An 18,827-nucleotide genomic window follows, 5' to 3' on the forward strand; every position below is an offset into this window, starting at 1 on the left:
TTCCTACCCTCCAGTAATTAAGTTTCCACAAAAAAAGAAAAAAATCTTGCTAGCCAGCCATCTTTGTTTAGGATATATTTCATAAGTCAGTGCTGTTCAGCTTAAACCAGCACAAGTGAACGTGAACGAGAAGTGGAAGCCTCACAGCAACTGCTCAGACACCTGAGAAATGACAGCTAGACAAAGCCACATTTGCTGGGCAGAGGGACAGAGGTTATTGGTTTCCCCCCCCCCAATCAAGTTTTTGAAAGATAACCAGCCTGACTTATTATAAAAGACAGCATGGGAGAATGGGTGGGATGGGGGAGAGAGACAAAAGCAGAAGTGCACCCAGCTGCCTCCCATTGCTTGCTGGCTTGGAGGACCCCAATACACACTGGTGCACTGCAGCATAGACCTGTTCGCAGGCTGCAGCGAGGAGCTGAACACAAGACTGTCAGCACTGAACATACCACTGCTCCAACTTGATCTGACAGATACCTCAGGGACTGCATGAGTTGTCGAACAGAGGGGGCACGATGTGCACTAAGTCATACTGCTCAATCTTCCCTTCCTCTTTATGTTCTGCTAACTGGAATTTAAGGAAAACGAGTTAGTTTTTGATTCTCAGAGGAGTAAGGGAACAGCTGCAGTTTAGCAAGTCACCATCTCCTATTGACAAAGGACTTGATAAAGAAATGAAACATAACTGCAGGATTAAACCCTTGAAGTTAAAAATCATCATCCTTCCGCGAATTTCTTTACATTAGCCTAAAGACAGAATTAGTTCTAAAGACAGAATACAATCTGATTCAGATTCCCAAAAATGACTTCATCTGTAGGAACACTTAGAAGAACCACTGATCTAAACAAAAGAGACACACTGATCCTTAAAAACACCTATAATCATCCATATTGAAATAAACAGATTGATTCATTTCATTTCTGGTACAGCAAGCTAGACTTCTTCCAAGTATTTTAGCTAAATTAATATGGGCACCATTCTGGAAAGGTCATGAAAAAAAAAACCTGAAACAACTGTTCACTGAGACAAAAAACACCAGAAAAAACCCCCACTGTCTTAGCTTGAGCAATAAAGCAGTTTTGAAGTGCCACTATCAAATCAGTAGTATTGCTTCCTTGCTCTCTGTACTAGACACCTAAATCCAAGGGAAATACTGCAGACTCAGAGAGGGCTCAGAGGACCATAACAACAATATTTTGGATGTGAAGACTCTTACTTGAAGGCAGACTGAAGACTGAATAGCAGACTTTAGAGACGAAATAAAAATGTAAAATCGTGACTAGCACAGAAGTCATAACTTCGGTTTCTCTCCTCTTGGTCTCATAACAACAGGGAATTCAATAAAAGCTACAAGTTATAGAGCAGATAAAAATAAGATACTCTCAAAATGTCTAACCAGACTGCAGAGCTTGAAGCAAGAAGCTGTCAAGACCAAAAATGCAAGAATTCCCTCAGAAGTCACTAGACACATATATGGTTAAAAACATCCAAAAATTTAAGAGACCATGATAAGAACTCTTGGTACAAGGTGTTTAACTTCTAAAATAATTCCTAAAAGGTAGTAGGTAGTAAGAGGCAGAGATAATTAAAACTGCCCAAATCAAAAGGTCACTCCTCATTTTATGAACAGGCTGGCCACAGGAACTGCTGGAAGTCAGTATCTGATGAGGTAGACCAAAAGTCTGAGAGCTCCATAGTCAGACTGCCTGGTTTTAATCCTCATTTGACCATGAAAATTGTGTTTTTCAATAAAATATTCACCAAATCAAATAAACGTTCTTGAAAAAATCTTTCACAACCAACTTGAATTTAAATTAAGACAAAAAGCCTTATCATGTGTCCCATTTTCTTTCTGAAAGCACATGAGCAAGATCTTCCTTCCCTAATGCTCATCAGATTATCTTCCTTAGCTGTTCAGTTTGGTACAAAATTTAGGATGTTAAAAATTAATGTCTTCAAAACATGTCCATTTTTTCATAAGTACAATTTAATCAGTTTCCTAAAAATCACATTTTAGCAGTTTGAACCTCTGTAAATTCCTACAATATGTATAGTAACAAACAGTACATGCAACCAGCACCACAGTTTCAGTGCAGAAGCTACCAACATTCCTGAAAGGAAAAAAATGGGGTGCTTATTCGTAAATTTGTTTACTGTATCAAATATCCAACCATACAATCTATTTTATATTTGCAGTTGATCAAGTGGATATTTGAATCTTTTAACTAAAGACGATTTTTTTTTGACGGCCAGGTAGCTGCTTGTCTTTAGAACTTTCATACCTTCAAAACTAGGATACGAAAAGGCATGATTTTGCAAAATTACCTCATTTGACTTGCAAGGTGTTGTTTTTTTTTAGCCACTGCTGCACTGATTTCAATGGCTCTTTTCCAGAGTCTTTTCGTAAGCGACCTACTGGATGAAGCCACCAGGGTGCAGAGTTTGATGGCCTTGAAGGTCCCCGAAGCAGAGGCACTGAGAAGCATGACAAAGCTGAATGCTCTCAGACGCGGGGGAAGGATGGGGCTGGGGCTCTCCTCGTGCATGGTCTACAGCCTAACGGGCCTAGGGAGCCACCACCATGCTGGAGCTCAGACCCCTTCCCTGTGACCCAGGCTGCCTCGCTCAAGGCAGCAACAAGGATTTGGGTCAAGCACTGACAGCCCCAACTCTACCAGTTATTTTTAGTCACTTGTATTAAAAGGAACCCAGTTGGCATGGACCAAAACAGGCCCTGGGGATGGGCTGTGAGCCCCTGTAGGCCCAAGACCACTGGCTGCGTAGATCAGCTCTAATCCCAGCTCATTCAGTGGGCCTACGTTTCCATAAAACAATTAAGACCTATAAATCAACCTTGATCCCCAGCAATTGACAGTTACGTGCTTTCTGCTTCATGCTGGCTTGCATCATCCACAAAACCGCATTTTCTACACACCAAACACTCTTGGAGAAGCTCCCTTCTGCACCCTCAAGTGGACTTTCCTGCCCACCAATAGGTAGGACAAGGAGCTGGAAACAGCTGGTTTTGTGCTTATTTCAAAATTAAACCACATGGAATTTCCTCTGTTCCAATCGAAGCTGGATGTCAAAGCATCCAAATTTCTTCCCCTCCCTGGGGTCACTGCCAGCTCCTCTTGAGTTTCGGTGGGCAGGCTGCCTCAAAGTGCAAGAAAATAACAAAATTGTGAACATTTTTCAGCTTTATTTTGGAGCTCACAAAATGGAAAGACAGGCTCCCTATGCCCAAAAATATTTTACAAGCTAGGCAGTCACCTGGCTCCTATGCAACCATAGTGGGGGATTTCCAACTTCCAACCCTCCCCCCAAGAGATGCCCTAAATTGGCATTCAACAAGATTGAGGGAAGCTGCAGAGTTAGCAAAAGGTGACGAGTAGTTGTTTTTGATAAGAACAGTGTCTGCTGAAGCACATCAAAGTAAAAATTCAAGTACTGAATAAACAGCATGTTTATAAGATTTTCAGTCTGGTCTGGAACAGCTCTAGGCTACTTCTGTCAAAAACTGCTGTTGGCTACATGGTACTGCTAACTGAGCAAATAACTTCCAGAACTTTGCCACAGACCTATACGCCAAGATGAAAATATATTGAAGTTCAATATGTTGCTGCATATACTTTGGAAGCCAAGGAATTATTTCTGATACAATAGCAGTACTGTTAATAAGTTAGCACCAAGATACAAACAGCAGACAGGTCAAATCCTTAAGTCACTCCGTAGGAAACCTAGATATGTGCTTGTTTTAGCTCAGAATTACACTGAGACCTCATATGGTCCTTGCTAATGAAATGAGAGGAAGCAGTAGTATCTATTCCCAGTGTAACAGCAGGGAAACCAGATTGCAAGGTTCTTCTGCTAATATGAGTTACTATAGTGTTGTGGGAGCTTTGCACTGCTGCAATAATTGCAGATTTAACAGGCTTTTTCATCCTTCTCACCTTCAAATCCTCTCTCTCAGAACAGCTTAGTGCTGCCATCTACTTTTTTTTATCCTAACAGTTTTGTTTTTATTTCTATTTTTTTTTAATCCTCACAAAGTTCTCAACAGACCAACCCACCTGCAACACCACCACCGTCTCTTGAGTCTCTATATTTGGGTCCCCAGGTATACACTTATGGCCTGTCACCATAGTTTCCTCTGCTTTCAACTTGGTCTAAGTACGGGATTGGATCCAAAATCCTTTTAACACTAATTTACACTCGAGCCCTCAAAGATGAGGGAAGAAAAAAAAACACAAGCATTAACCACAAGATCATTTTTACAACACTTGCAAATATAAAGCTAGTAAATTCAGGGGGTGAAAAGGTGGTAGAGACATGGGGCATCAAATCTTCAGGACAGTTCTGGAAAGCAAATTTATCTTACTAAAACTGTTATTCAAAGTTTCAGTCTCAGAGGATTAATAAAATTTTTACAAGTCATTTATTTGCACAGATACTAACACCGCTGGAAAAATATATATATTTCCAGGCTAAAGGATCTATCATCTGAATAACGAGGCTAAAAAACATCCAGGCTTTTTACTAGGAGACTGCCTGCTGCTGATCAGGCAGGAGCTAGTCTTGATTAATTCTCCACCTCCCTTTTTCATCGCACAAATTTATTTTTAGGGCGTGAGCACTTCTTTCCCCCCACACAAAGAGGGTCTTAACTGTATTTTGGAGGGATCAAGAAGCGAAGCCACAGCACTTTTTGCCTCCCACCAACATCACACGGAAAGAGGGGGCATCTATCCCCACTGCATGGATCTTCCCCAGGCAGTATGCTCCAGAGAACCACGCATTGTTTCCCTTCATTCCAACCAAGATAGCCCTAACCTCTGTGGATTATGGTCTGATCCCTAAAGAAATCATAAAGCCTCTTTATTTAGAGTGGTGGTGGGTAGGTGGGTCTAGGTCCGTACTTGCCTTGCTTCAGTGAGGTACAGACTTTTGATCAAAGCAGTATGGAAAACAAGAAAAAAAAAGAAAAAAATCTGCATTTCATTGCAATCCATTTTCATTAAATAAGCTACTTTTGGCAAGCAACAGACACGCTCTGCGTTATTCCCATCTTCATCCAGATGGCCAGAAACATAACACTGGGTCCCAAACACGGGTCCCTGAACTACATACACAATAGGTATCCACATCCCTACGCAAGTCACTCACAGCATGTCCCACATACATGCCAGGAGGGTCCTGCATAGGGAGGAAGATTTTTCTTACTGCCCTGCTCACGTGTTTCAGCAGAGGCTGTTCGGATCCCTGCCCAGGTTTGCAGTTTGGTCTCCCTGGCTCATATGACCCTGGGGCCTCTGCTGAGGCTGCAAACAAGTCACAGGGGCTCTGGTAGAGTGAATACATTTGTCCACAGGGAACCAAAAGGAATTAAATCACATTATGCACACTGTACCAGGCTGACGAAGGTCACGGATCTGAACTGGGGTAGTCCAACGTTCAGCACAGATGTTAACTTTACAAGGAAGCACCCTGAAAAGGGATGAGACCGTATTTTCAGCAGGGGATTTATTTATTTATTTATTTTGCTTCCTGCATAGGCTTTACTTCATCATGGAAAACGAACCGGAGAAGAGAAAAATAAAACAAAGCCAAAATATAGTTTTAAAAATAAAAACCTCGTTTCCTAGCTGTCATTCTTGCATTTTGCATGTCATGCCTTAGCATTAGCTGCTGCCAAATGCAAGACGTCAGGTCCATCTGGCAGATGTATACTTCTCTGGCTGCCAAGCGTTTCCTTGTGATGCAGGGGCTTTACTATTAAGTGTATTTGCAAATTCCAGTCTCCTAAAGGAGCGAGGCTCCTCAGCAGCAGCCTCTGCTTTGGAGGGCCCTGGAAGGAGGTAAATGGAGGTACACCTCGGTCACCCAGATTACCTATTGCATTTCCTTGGGATGATGGCCAGCGTCCTGGTAACCAGTGGCTATACCAGCTGTGGGAGAGCTTTAAAGAGGTCCTTTTTCTTCAGATTATCCCTAACAAAATTAAGGATTACTTTGGAAACAGAGGGGAAACCCAACCATTCAGGCTGACATCATTACTTATTTACATATAAACACAGCCAGGAAATAAGCATATGTATTTATATATAAACAAAAAAAGCTATCCATACAACGTTTTATACGCTGCTTTTTCATCCAATATTTACTACTTTATTCATCACTTACGAAAAAACTTTCTCCCCAAGAAATTGGTGATAAAATGCCCTCTGGTGGGCGTGACTGCAGACCTCTACAGCAGCAACCACCTCCTGAATAGTTCAGAGGCTTCAATATATTCATGGGATTACTATTTTTAATAGGGTGAGACAAAGCACATTCTTTCTTTCCAGAAGAAACAGAAACACCCCTGGCTAGTGGGCCCACGTTCTACTGCTAAGTATCTGGTTTAAAAGCATTTTAGGTTTCTAATCCAAAGTTAAAAAAAAAACACACACAAAAGAAAGCAATTTCCTGTTTAAGCATTCCATGATCCCCCCCCAATTTTTATTTTTTTTTCTTGCCTGTTTAGGATATTTTCTCCTCTACAAATATAATGACAAGAAACCAAAAAGGAAAGTTGCATTAGGTTTTGCTTTGCCTCAGCATAAGAGAATCTTGTAGACTAGAGCAGAGAAAGGAAAGTGGAGCTTGCAAATCATTTGTCCTGTTGCAGCACAAGGCTCAGCTAGGAAGGAGGCACTAATTGTACACACAAACAAATGCAGCAGTCCCAGAAAGAGTTCAGTGCATAAACAGAAGAGGCAGGGATGGAAAAATCCTCAGAAATAAACTGAAGTTAACGGGATGCGTTTCACCCTTAAGATACTCAATAATTGTGGGTGGTGCCTTCATCAATCCTAGGTGAAATAAATCGAAAGAAGAGAACTGGAAGCTTAAGATGCAGTGACTAAAGAGGTAACGCAGCAACTACAGGTCAGGCTGCATGTGCAGCTACTTTGAGGATATATAATGAAAAAAAGGAAGGAGAGAGACTCTTTGATAGCCCAGCCAACGTGGAGAAGGAGAGCCACCAGACAGAGCCAACTGCATAAGCCTGACCACCCTAACGTGGCCATCAGAAGCTGCAGCTGTATGCAAAAATGTAACAGTACTAACGTAGATTATGTATTTTCCTAGTTTTTTTTATATTATTATTTTTATCATCCCCACTCCCCAAAAAAGAAAAGCTTCAGAGTCCTGGCTAAATACGGATAAGCAGTGTAAAACACTCGCAACACATGAAGGAACGTGGAAGATGGAAGAGCTCCACCGCTCTCCCTGAGTTCCTTGGGGAGCCTTCGTGCTTCCATCTCATGGAGGATACGGCACTTTGTCTACTCACCCAGATGGTCAAAAAATTGTTTTCAGCTTCCACAACACAACTGGCAGTTAATTGTTGTTTTATGTTAAGAATATATATATCTCAAAATTGCAGACGCATTGTATAAATAATGGGGTTAAGCTTTTTTTAAAATGTTTCTGTGCAACAGCACTTCACTTCTGAAGTGTTCTAGGGTATAAACAATGGTGTGATTTAACACTTACCCTCCCCCTTCCTACCCTTTGAAAGAAATAAACTGGCTAAAGCCCCTCATTTATTTGAAAACCACTCTTTACATAAGTAACGCACCCCTGCTCTGTGCAGAGCTCCATCCCTCTCTAGTGGCAGCCAGGTCACATACCAGTGATAAGCCTGCTCCGGGCTTGGCGAACAGATGGTTTTTAGCTCAGACATTAGAAACTTCTAGCATAAGATTCAAAGATCCCCCCCCGCCCCGTTCGCTCCTCTTTGCCAACAGCCCACCCAGAGGTTCAGAGTTACATTTACAATTTTCTTTGAAGACAGAAGCTAAGAGTTTCACGGAGCAATGCTGTCACTCGCTGCTGCACTGTACAAACTCTGTCGCTGATTTACGATCATCACTCTCACAGACGTCCCCAGACATTGTGTTGATCGCAGCTCCAGTGAAACTTATTTATCTCATTAGATGGAGCAAGCCAAGATTAAATACTGTATTTGTGCATGTGGTTATACATGCATAATGTCTGGGCTCTAAAATTTTGCCTAAAGTCAAAACTAACAGGTTTTCTAGATGGAGATTAGCACTGACATTTCTTGGATCTCATCCTGCTGGTTAGCCTTTTCCTCAAAGAAGCTTTGCTCTTAAGAGTAGCAATTACAGGTGTAAGTTAAACTATTTTTGTTTTCCCTAACCCTTTGAACAAATGTGTGTTTATTTGTAATATTTTTACATATAATGCATGCTACTACGCCTGTCAAGCAGAGGGGAGAAAACCACCTTTGTTGTTTGTTTGTATTTTTCAGTTTTCTAATCAGGAAGATAGCCCAAAGCTGTACAATTCTGACTGCTTCTGAGTTTAACAGCAACCTTTCCATATAAAAATAGAATTTACCACTTCTAAAAAATATATAGGAAACATTCGCTTAGGTAGACTTAGGAAGAACAGTAATCAAATTAAGGTGTTACAGGTCTACCACTAAAATAACACCAAGAACTGGCGTGTTCTTAATTTCGCAAGGTAATGTTTAGTAAGTGGGAAGGCCTGTGATATGCTGCCATATGCAATGCCATTTCAGGAAGCACCTTAAGGAAATCTGAGCCCGTTCGTGTTTCTCTGAAGATGAATAACTGCATGACAAATAGCTTGGCCTGAAAATAGGAGGAAATAAGTTAACCAGGACTTCCACTCTGCTTACATACAGCAGGAGCCTGACCAGTCTGCTGGCTCCTTGAGACCAGAAGCACAGAGGTACCTAGTGCCCGGATTAAACCATTACCTCAAGCAGTAGATGTTTCTGCTGAAGCCACACCTGCATTTCCATCGCAAATTAGAGTTTAAGCTTCTCAACGTCACCCAACCGCGTGTCAATTGATCTCTAGCCCAGAGCACCTCAACTCTCAGCAGAGCACCGCCACTGCCTACTCTTCTTCAAACAAAGAAGGCAGCACAGCACAGGGGTGTGTTTTGTTTGTTTTACTTCCATTATTCTTGAAATACAATACTTCAGTAACTTCGCTGTTGCGACCACAAGATTTGTCTAAGAACGGCTTTTAGAAGGCTTTGAAGGATGCTGCTGTGAACTGTTCAAGTGTGATATTGAAACAGTGAGTTTAAGGAAAACTTGCTGCAATTTCTCTTTTAGCGAGAGCGCTCCCTCCCCTCCTCGCGCACACAAAAGAGCTTTCAAAAATTTTTTTTTTTTTTTTAAATCTGAGACAGGGGAAGAACAGACCAACCAAAATAAAGGGTATTATGGCAGCAAGCAAACCACAATTCTGCTCTTCGTTCCTCTTCGGCTGCATTTCTGTATCAGAGCACAATTTTTAAAGCCAGCCCTGTATTTTTACAGACTTCAGGCAAGACGTTGTTTTCCTTACTTCGCATGCCGTTTCTATGCTCTATTTTTTCCTCCTATAAATAACAACTCAAATATCAGCCGCAACTTCCCATTGCCATTAAGTTCAGACAGAGATAAGGCTGTGATGTTGCAGAACTAGAACTGCCCAGAAGTTTAATCATAAAATTACACTTTTCTTCCAAAAAAAAGTGCTGGAAAATAGGCTTTACTTTAGGGATTTGATAATCTTGAAGAACAGGCAGAACATTTATCTAAGATTTCCAGGGTGCCAGATGTAACCTCATTTAATTCAACAGTTTTGGGCCAAGGACGACTTTGGCCCATTTTATAGTGCAAAATGGAGGGGGGAGGGAAAGGAAGGACATAAGTGTTGGAGTACCTGCACCACACAAACCCAAGAGATCAGAAAGATAAGCCTACTGTGCTACTCCCCTTTACCCCCCCCTATCTTTTGCAGCTGCTGTCATCTGTAGAGATTTGCAGACTTTCTTTGACCTTAAGACCTTCACAGTTGAATTTCACAAGCGATTTGTTCCTCAGGGTGCAGAAGCTCTGCACAGCATCAGACACATATCGGAACGTGTCAGCTCCGCAGGTGTTAACTAGTTCAGGATTTGGTCCGCAGTTCAGCAGCTCTGGTGACAATTTACACATCAAGATCAACCGGGAGGTTCCCCAGAAGGTCCCACGCCACGTACCACACTCTTACATGCTCTAGGCAGTTTTTAATCCAATATCATTGCATTTGTTTGCAGTCTCAAGGCTTAGACTTCAGAAAGCAAGAGGGTGTTTTTCACTCCAGGCTTGTACGGAGCCCGTAAAAAGCATAATAAAGTGCTGGCACAGGCAGCAAGCCTCATGGCTTCTGAGTTTGAGACTGGGCATTCCATCCAGCCGGCACGAAATCCAGACTAGTATCAGCACGAGATAAGAGTTAACTCACAAAGAGATCAAATCCAGCTCATTTATGTCTATGCAACATCGATTTCTAAGAACTACATGTGTGTAACCAAGAGCAACATTTGATCTGAAGCCTAATACCTCGATGTCCAGCTATTATAAAACAGAAGCAAAAAAAGTAGCTACAAACATTTGACTGATGTTGCCTGCAAGCAGGGCACTGCAGAAGGCTGTACCGGCAATTTATATTGACAGTATTAAGACGGGACATGGCAGGCCTCGCTATTAGAAGTAATTGTACAAATATTTGTATTTCCTTTTTTTAAAGAACAGAACATGGGGAAATACAATACAAAGCCACAGACCAAGAAACAAGCTACTACATGCAAGCTTCTCCCAAGTTAATTCTCCTCTTAATGGAACATTGATTGGTATATTCAACATTAGAAACATGAAATATTGGGTAGGGGGAGGAAGCAACAACACCCTTAGAACTGCGAATTTCACTGAAGTTATAAATACTTTCCTCATATGATCGGCCACCATTATAATAAAGAGGGCAGTGAAGTATATTTAACATTTTGCCTTGTGTTGCATCAGTAATTCTGTCAGAGGTGACCTGGAAATGTTAGCTGCAGACTTTCTTCACTCTTCACCTAAAGCAGCCTTTTCCATGACCTCTCGTCACACCGTATCCTTGCTATGTCTGGCACTTCTCTGCTCCCAGTGGGATACACTACAAGGTGTCCTTGGTACTGTCTAGGCATTTCAGGTGCAATCTATCGAGCTGTTTATGAAATGGAGGGGGGCAGGTGGGGAAGTGGGAGCAGTATTGGACAAGTGTCTCTAGGTTAAGCAAGTCACTTGGGGGGAAAAAAAAGGAAGAAAAAGAAGTCATGTACCAAAATCTGTTTTCTGATTCTAAAACATCAGTCAGGTTCAAGAATTGCGTACAGCCCTACTGTGAAGGGGGAAAACAGAGTAAGGTATCATCTCTGCCCTACTGTATCCAGAAAAGGGCAATAAACCTTCTAACTACTCTCTTGGAATTCAAAGGAGTTGTACGAACTTGACATTTCTTATAACCAAGGACTAGCCTTGGAGGAAGCAGAGTATTCCACAGTCATGATGGAGAACATCTGGATAGGCATTGTTGCACCTATTCCTATCCCCATGGTAGGAAAGGGGAAGAGGAAGAAGAAAGTTTCAGCTTTATTAGTTCTCACTTACATGGATCTCCCATTTCTTAAACAGAACCCTTGAAATATAAATGGTGTCACACAATCAGGAAGCCACTTACTCCCACTGCCCAGGAACCAACATCTATCTCAGGGTCCACTACTGTCTGCCCAACTGTAGGGAAAAGGTGTTCCTTCAATCCTTTTCTTCCTGTCATTCACAGCATCCTTCTGAGATACCCCTTATATCCTCCAGTATATGTTACTAAAACAAGTCATTCAGAAGAGGGCAGAAGACAAAAGCTAAAAAAGAAAAAAAACAAAGAACCAACTTGCATTGCTCTCAGAGTTCCCAGCCTTGATACTTCAAGCAACGACAGCACCAGGCTCATCAGCTCTGCTCAACCACCCCCAAATACGTAGTTTAGAATATAAGCACAGCCAAAGGGCTGTTTCATAGCATATAGTTGAGACGGGTGACTTAGTTTATACACGTTACATACACACACACACTTCTATGCTCTACCCCTTCCCAAAAACATAAGAAGTTTTGATCCGGAGTTAGCAACTTCTCCCCACCCTGTTCCCGAACTTCACGGTGGAGTAAGGAGTAAACTCTGTAAGATACTGCTTAAGTTCACGGTTATTCTGTAGCACTTGATATAGTTTCAAAAGCATTTTCCAGACATTTATATACCCGACAACATTTTGTAGTATGAAGTGTTCCAACTTGGCATTTCTTCCCCACTCTTGGCAAGCAAGAGAATAAAATTGACACAAAGTTGAAAAATGAAGTTCTTGAAATACACAATATGGTAGGGATCATTTAATGAATTCAGGTGCTCAACAAGCTACAAATCAACAGAAATTTGCAATACATATATATTTCAAAGCACAGGTAAACACAGCTGCAGCCACTTTAAAGTTATTTCATGTCATATAATTATTACGATGAACTTTCTGAACTCTTTGCCCTCTCTTCTTTTGATCTGCAGTTTACCCGTGGCTGGGAAAACTAGTGGCGTTTAAATTCTTCTTTCTAATTAAGGAAAACAGCATGTTTAAGTCTCAGCCTGAAAAGAGAAACTTTTCTTTGAGTAGCTACAGCATGCTGTGATCTGCAAACCCACTAGAGCAGCATTCACGGACCAAAAACCAAAATCCTCTAACGAGGCCTGACAAAGCATATCTCAGAGCAGAATTATCTGATTTAAGTATTAATTACTCATCAGCACAGACTTTAAGAAGTATCTGAAGCAAAAGCTCTTAAATCATACTTTAAATCCCAGGTTTCTACTGTCCATGTTGCAATGCAAATTATGGTTTTGTTTTTGTAGGGTCTTTTTTTGTTCCATTAAAAAAAAAAGTCAAGACAGATAATGAGTCTCTTCTCAAGGTTAAAAAATAATCACTGGATGTATGATTTAAGTCCAGTTCAACAGATCAGGCACATCCTGAGTTTGAGACCCTCTACAGCAGCAGTATTGCCTCCGATACTTCTATGGGAACTTGAGGGATTCTTCCCAGCATCTCTCAACTACATACACGGTCCCAGAAAGCCACTTCTACAACACGTGTGTCTCGTAGCTCTTAGTTAACAGGAACATTGCAGAGGAATCGCATCAGTGAGATTTTCTTGCTGACTGCTGCACTGAATGAGTTCCAAAAGGTAACCCCCTAGAAGTAATCTGATTTTTCTAAGTCAAAAGCCATTTTACCTGTATTTATGTGGACTCTAGAATTTGAGACAAACCCACGAACTGTACATTTGTGTGCTCCAGTAAGCCAAGTCAAACAAAACCTGAGCAGAAGTCCCGGCGCTTAATATCACCTTTTGCACACTATTTTATTGGATGGCAGCGAATTAATAAAAAAAACAGTGCGAAAGGAATCCTGAATTCATTACAAAAAGTCTGTCTTTGTCTGTAGTTGGAGCAGACTGCTTCAGTGAATCAATATTATCATTACAAGCCAGCATAAGCTACCTGAAGTTTAAGACCACTGAAAAACCATGCATTTTTCTGATGTTAATGCCAACGATGGCAAAAATCCAAGTTGACGATATTTGAAAACCTAGACCTGAGCATCACAGACGAAAAAAAAAAGCAGCACATAAAAATTAAGGAAAATGGTCCCATGTTCCAGATATTCTAATCCACAACATAAAATTATTTATGGAAGAGTGTGACTCGGAATTCAGTTCCTGTCATTTATCAGATGGTCAAGACAGCGCAGAGGTAACCGGCTGCATAATAACAGCACTAGGAAGGCTTCTCGGGGCATCTCTGGTATCAATTTTCTCCAGTCCTATTTTAGCTCTAATAGGTAAACAGTGCATATTCAAAACCTGGGAAGCGTTGACTTTTAAAAACCTGACAGAAAGGCGTTCCTATAGAGATTTCTAATCTATTTCCTTTTAATCTCTCTCTTTATAGCGGAGGAAGAGTTCTTTGTACTTCTGGTAACAAAGGCAGCACAGAAGTGACAGAAGCATGTCAAAGCTGTTTACATTTCATACGGCCTCGTACACGGAGCTGCTGTTGGCAGGGCACTTCGCTGAGCAGCAAGGAGCCCGTTTTCCTACGATAAACTTCGTACAAGAGTTCGCCGTATCGAGGGATGCCAAAACCCCTTCCCCTCCCCACACAGGGTTAAGGTAACCCAAACCCACAAAGGAAGTTTTTTTTTTTAAAAAAAGTGAAGCAACAAAGGGTTAATATCATAATTTCAAGGACCTACAAGTATATTTACAAGTATATTTAAGGCAAACTTATCCGATTTGTATTGCTATGCGCTTTGTGATACAGGTAAGGGTGAAACCTATTGATACAGCCCAGCTTTCGCGGAGAGATGAACACATTAAGAAAGTAAATACAGGAATAAATCACGTCATTTAATGATACTGTATCATGTTTATTAAGGTTACTGAATCAGCACGCTGCAAGGCCAAATGTTGCCAAATGGAAGAACTGAAATGAGGAAAAGAAGAAAAAAAAAAGCCAAAGGGCCAAATAATTTTCTAACCCATGCTGAGATTTTAGCCAGCTAAAAGCCTTGATTATGGCACAAAGAATTAATGGTCTGAAAACGATGCAGATCTCTGTGGTGCATTAGGAAACTGATGCTCTGCAAACAGGAGCTTCAGGATCAGACCTTGAGGTTTCCGCACTACCTGGTCCTGTCACCCGTGACGGCAAACCCACGTGGAGGAGCGTTGTCTGCAGACAAGTTGTTGGGAGAACCTCCGTAATACCATGCTCAACCTGAAGTTAAAGGAGGGATGCTTAAACACAGCTAATGTTGAAAATCCTCCAGAACTTAGAAGCACAAAAAAAAAACCCCTAAAAGTTGGTTTTAAGATTAAAAGAAGAAATCGCACAGCAGGGATATAATGGATGGGGTAGGGGGCTAAACAGGATAGGACAGACTGGAATCTCCCTCTACTTTTACCCATTTAGGGGTACTTTTCCCCTTAAAGCTGTGTGTGAGCTTCTACCACAGCACGTGGGAACTCTACATGCAGAAAAAGGGGAGGGCAAAAAAAAAATGTATATATGAAAAATACACTTTTTTCTGTGCTTCAGAAGACATGGCTCCACTGGTTTTTCGGAACTGAATTAAAAGGTCAGGAAAACAAGTAGGCATGGACAAGACTGAACTGCAGATGAGCACGGAGAAGCAGCGGGATGAGCACCAGGGACTGAAAATAGCTAAGGGCCCGATCCGGGTCCCAGCTCGAGCGGGGCCAAAGGGGAACGGCTCTCCTGGAAGCAATGGATGGAGACCAGGGAGCAGGAGGACGCATGGGAGCCGAGCGGTATCGCCAGCGAGACGAGCACAGCCAGCCTGGGGATAATGAATTCTCCTCACAAACAGGCATTAAACGTGCTAGCACCAGGTATGGTTCACAGCAAGCCCAGAAACCACATCTAATTTCTAGACGAGTCATTACTGGCGGGCACGTCCCTCTCCTTTCATTGAGAGGATTTCCAGTCACCACGCACGCTATGTACTTTTTATTACTGTTTGAAGAATAAGAGCAGTAACCCTGACAAAACGCCAGCCTAGAAGAAGAAGAAAAAAAAGAGAGGTGGTTACTTTCTTCTTTCGAGATTTCTGCTCCTTAAAAACAAGTGAGCAAGGGAAGGGTTTGCTTCTGCACACAACCACTTCTTGTTTCAGCAAGACTTGAACAAAACCTCCTTCGCTAGGCTGTGTATCTAATATATTGGGCACGTGAAGTATGACCATCACTCATTAGAAATGTAATTAAAAAGTGACAAAACTGGATCCCCCCCTCCCCAGCATGCAGATGAAAACCAGTAACCCTGACTCTATTTGTAACCATGACAACTATAGAATATTTTATTTCAGTAATATAATTCACACCCAACGTTTGCTCATCGGTTTTGTTGTTAAGGGGAAGGTTGACACGCTGTGCACACATTTCATAAGCTACCGGAGACAACAAATACAGAGAACTCGGGCAGCGCTCGGGATCGAGAACCCGGTACGTGTTTCATAGCTCATCTGAGATCCTCTGCAGGAAGCTAAATGAGCACGAACAAAAATCCAACCAAATTAAGCAGTAATGGTCATTACTTGCAAGACAACAACTCGGTACAACTGGATGCTTTTCAACTTTTAAATAAACTGCAGTGATATGCCTGTATTTTAGGAGCGGTAGTAACTCAAGCCCCAAACTTTAATTTTCAATTAAAATATAATATGCATTTTTCACTCTGTTAGGAAACACCAAAATAGATGCTACTGGAAGAGGTATCCATACGAAGGGAGGCAATGAAAGAAGTGGTTCACATATGCTGGCTAAGCCTTATTCTGGATGGGTCACTAAATTATTTGCATAGCTCCCATATTTCATCTTAAATTGAAGACAACTTCCATAAATACACACAATGAAGACAAGTTATAAGAACAAAAAAAAAACCCTGTACGTTATTCAGAGAAGATTAAACAACCTACTGAGCATAACTAAAGTTTGACGCAGATAAATGTCAGTGTAAAATATGGTTGTACTTTATTTTTCTCCACACGGGGAAGAAAAAAAAAAACAGAACAAAAACCATCAGCAGCTTAAAGCACAATATAACAAAAATAGAAGGCAGACACACTATTGCTTTGTTTTGGAGGAAAGAAAATTAAGAATAAAGCTTGCTGGAATACTACGCCTTCCCTCACACAGATCATAACATCTATCAAGGAGGATTTAAAGTTTCAGCATATTGCTAATTATAAGAGACAGTAATACTATTATCTGCAGTCACCTTAAAGCTACAGCAGGTTGATTTTGAACTCTCTCAAAACTGACCTCAGAAGGGTACCCCGATAAATGTTTTATCACTGGAAGGCTCGCACATAACCACACATGCACACTTGCTCTGTTGTTTTAAAGAAAAAGCACGGGAAAAGAAAGTTTCTCCATTTATCAGGAATGCAGTATATGTAATATTGCATTAAAACAAATAAGCCTTCAGCAGACGTGCATGCTTTTTTTCCCCCCCCTTCACTGATGGGAAAGTGAAGGACCCCCCTATAACCCAGTTAGCAGAAGGCTCCGCTTCTCTGAACAGTTTTCACGTACAACAAACAAAAGGTGAGCAGCCAACTGCATCACCGGGGCTCCAAATTTTCGGTGGTGGTGGGGAGGCTGATTTCTCCATAGCACTCTAGGAACATTTTCGGCTTAGTAAATGAAGCCAAAGGGTGGAAAAAAAATAATCTCAGACTACGAGCAGGCACTGTTCGAGACGTGTAGGAAAACCAGCACCATCCATCCCCACAACTCCCTTCCTCCAGACCTTTTTCCACCCTCGGGGGAGGCGAAGGAACCTGAACCCGAGAGCCCAGGGCCCTCGGACCTGCATCCCCGCACAAGGACAGCCAGTCACACCGGCTCAATGTCAACATAAAAAAAAAAAAAATAATTAAAAAAAAAAAAGAAAAGTAGCTTTCGCCTCCCATCCTAAGCGACCCCTTCTGAAAACAGGTACCCAGGGGATGCGCCTCGGTGCTCCTACCGGAGCCAGGCAGCACTTCGGCTCAGAGATAAGTTAAAAGAAAACAATCCAAAATAAATAAATAAATGAAATAAATACAAACCCAACCGCCCTAAAGCACGTCGAGAGGAAAACCCAAGAGCAGCCAAACACAACCTCCCACCGGCGGGGAACGGCACACGGCACGGAGCGGGGAAAAAACGCGTAAGAAGTGGGTTTTTTAAAAATATATATATATTTATATATTTTCAGGAAGATTCAGCCGAGAAGTTGCTGCCACGAATCGCGCCGAGGGATGGGGATGGGGCACGGGGAGCCGGCGGCGGGTGGGCGCCGATCGCTTCCCGGCGGTTTTGGGGTGGCGATGGGGGGGGGGGGACGGGGACATAGAGGGGGCGATAGGGACAAGGGGGTGGCGATGGGGACACGGAGGGGGGGGGGACAGGGACACGGTTACCCCGGAGGAGAGGAGGGGGCGACAGGGACAGGGCTGCGCGGGCGAGCGCCAGAAGTTGCGGGTGCGCAGCGCGGGGGGGGGAGCACAAGATGGGAGCCCCCTCCTTCCTTTCCAAAAGGATTTACCCCCCAAAAAAAACCCCTGGGAGGAAGCAAACCGCCTGTTATTTCCTCGTCGTTAATAATAACGATAACGAACCCCGCGGCGGTCGGGGCTGCGAGGGGAGGCACGCAGGAAGTTTTCGATGCGGGCGCAGGCGCAGGCTGAGGTGAGGGGGGGGGGGTTGGTGGCGGTGAGGGGAGGGAAGGCGGGGGGGGGGGGGGGGGAGGCAGAGGCTCCGCGGAGGCTCCGCGGGCGCGCAGCCGCCGCTTACCTCCCTCCGCGGGGGGCGCAGGGAGGCCCGGGGCCGCGTCGTCAGGCGGCGGGAGGCTGCGCGGCGAGGGGAGGCTGCGCGGCGAGGGGAGGCTGCGGTGGTTTGCGCATCGCAGCCTCCGCCGCTTAACGCAGAGCCCAGCGCGGCGCCGGGAGCCGGGAGCCGCGCTGGAGGCCGGGCAGGGAGGCTCGGCGAGGAGGTGGCGGCGGCGGTGACAGAGGCTGGCGGTGGCGGTGGCGCGGAGCAGCGGGCATGCTCCCGTCTGGCCGCCTTCCCCTCACCTACTGCCCGCTTTAGCCGCGGAGGGAGGAGGCCGGGGTGCCGGGGAGAGGGGCGGGCCGGGCCAATCGCGGAGGAGGAGGGAGGCGGAGGAGGCCGGGCCGCTCCGCCCAGCACGGCCCGCCTTCCCCGGCCGGCCTCCCTCCCTCCCTCCCTCCTTCCCTCCCTCTCCCCTTCTCCCTCCTGACCTCCCTCCCTCCCCTCCTTCCTCCTTCCCTCTCTCCCTGCCTCTCTCGGGAG

General features: G+C 43.5%; 1 protein-coding gene across 2 annotated transcripts in view; it reads right to left on the minus strand.

Annotated features, from left to right (window-relative positions):
* KLHL29 (kelch like family member 29) overlaps positions 1-18,606 on the minus strand; it is a 399,050-nt gene extending 380,444 nt beyond the window's left edge. The window contains exon 1 of one of the 2 annotated variants that reach the window (XM_083830792.1): positions 18,309-18,606. The gene's annotated coding sequence lies outside the window, so the exon portion shown is untranslated. The remainder of the gene's footprint in view (positions 1-18,308) is intronic. The other variant, XM_083830793.1, reaches the window with a different exon arrangement.
* Positions 18,607-18,827: the final 221 nt, after the last annotated feature.

This window comes from Anser anser, assembly GCF_964211835.1.
Source record: "Anser anser genome assembly, chromosome: 3".
Lineage (NCBI taxonomy): Eukaryota > Metazoa > Chordata > Aves > Anseriformes > Anatidae > Anser > Anser anser.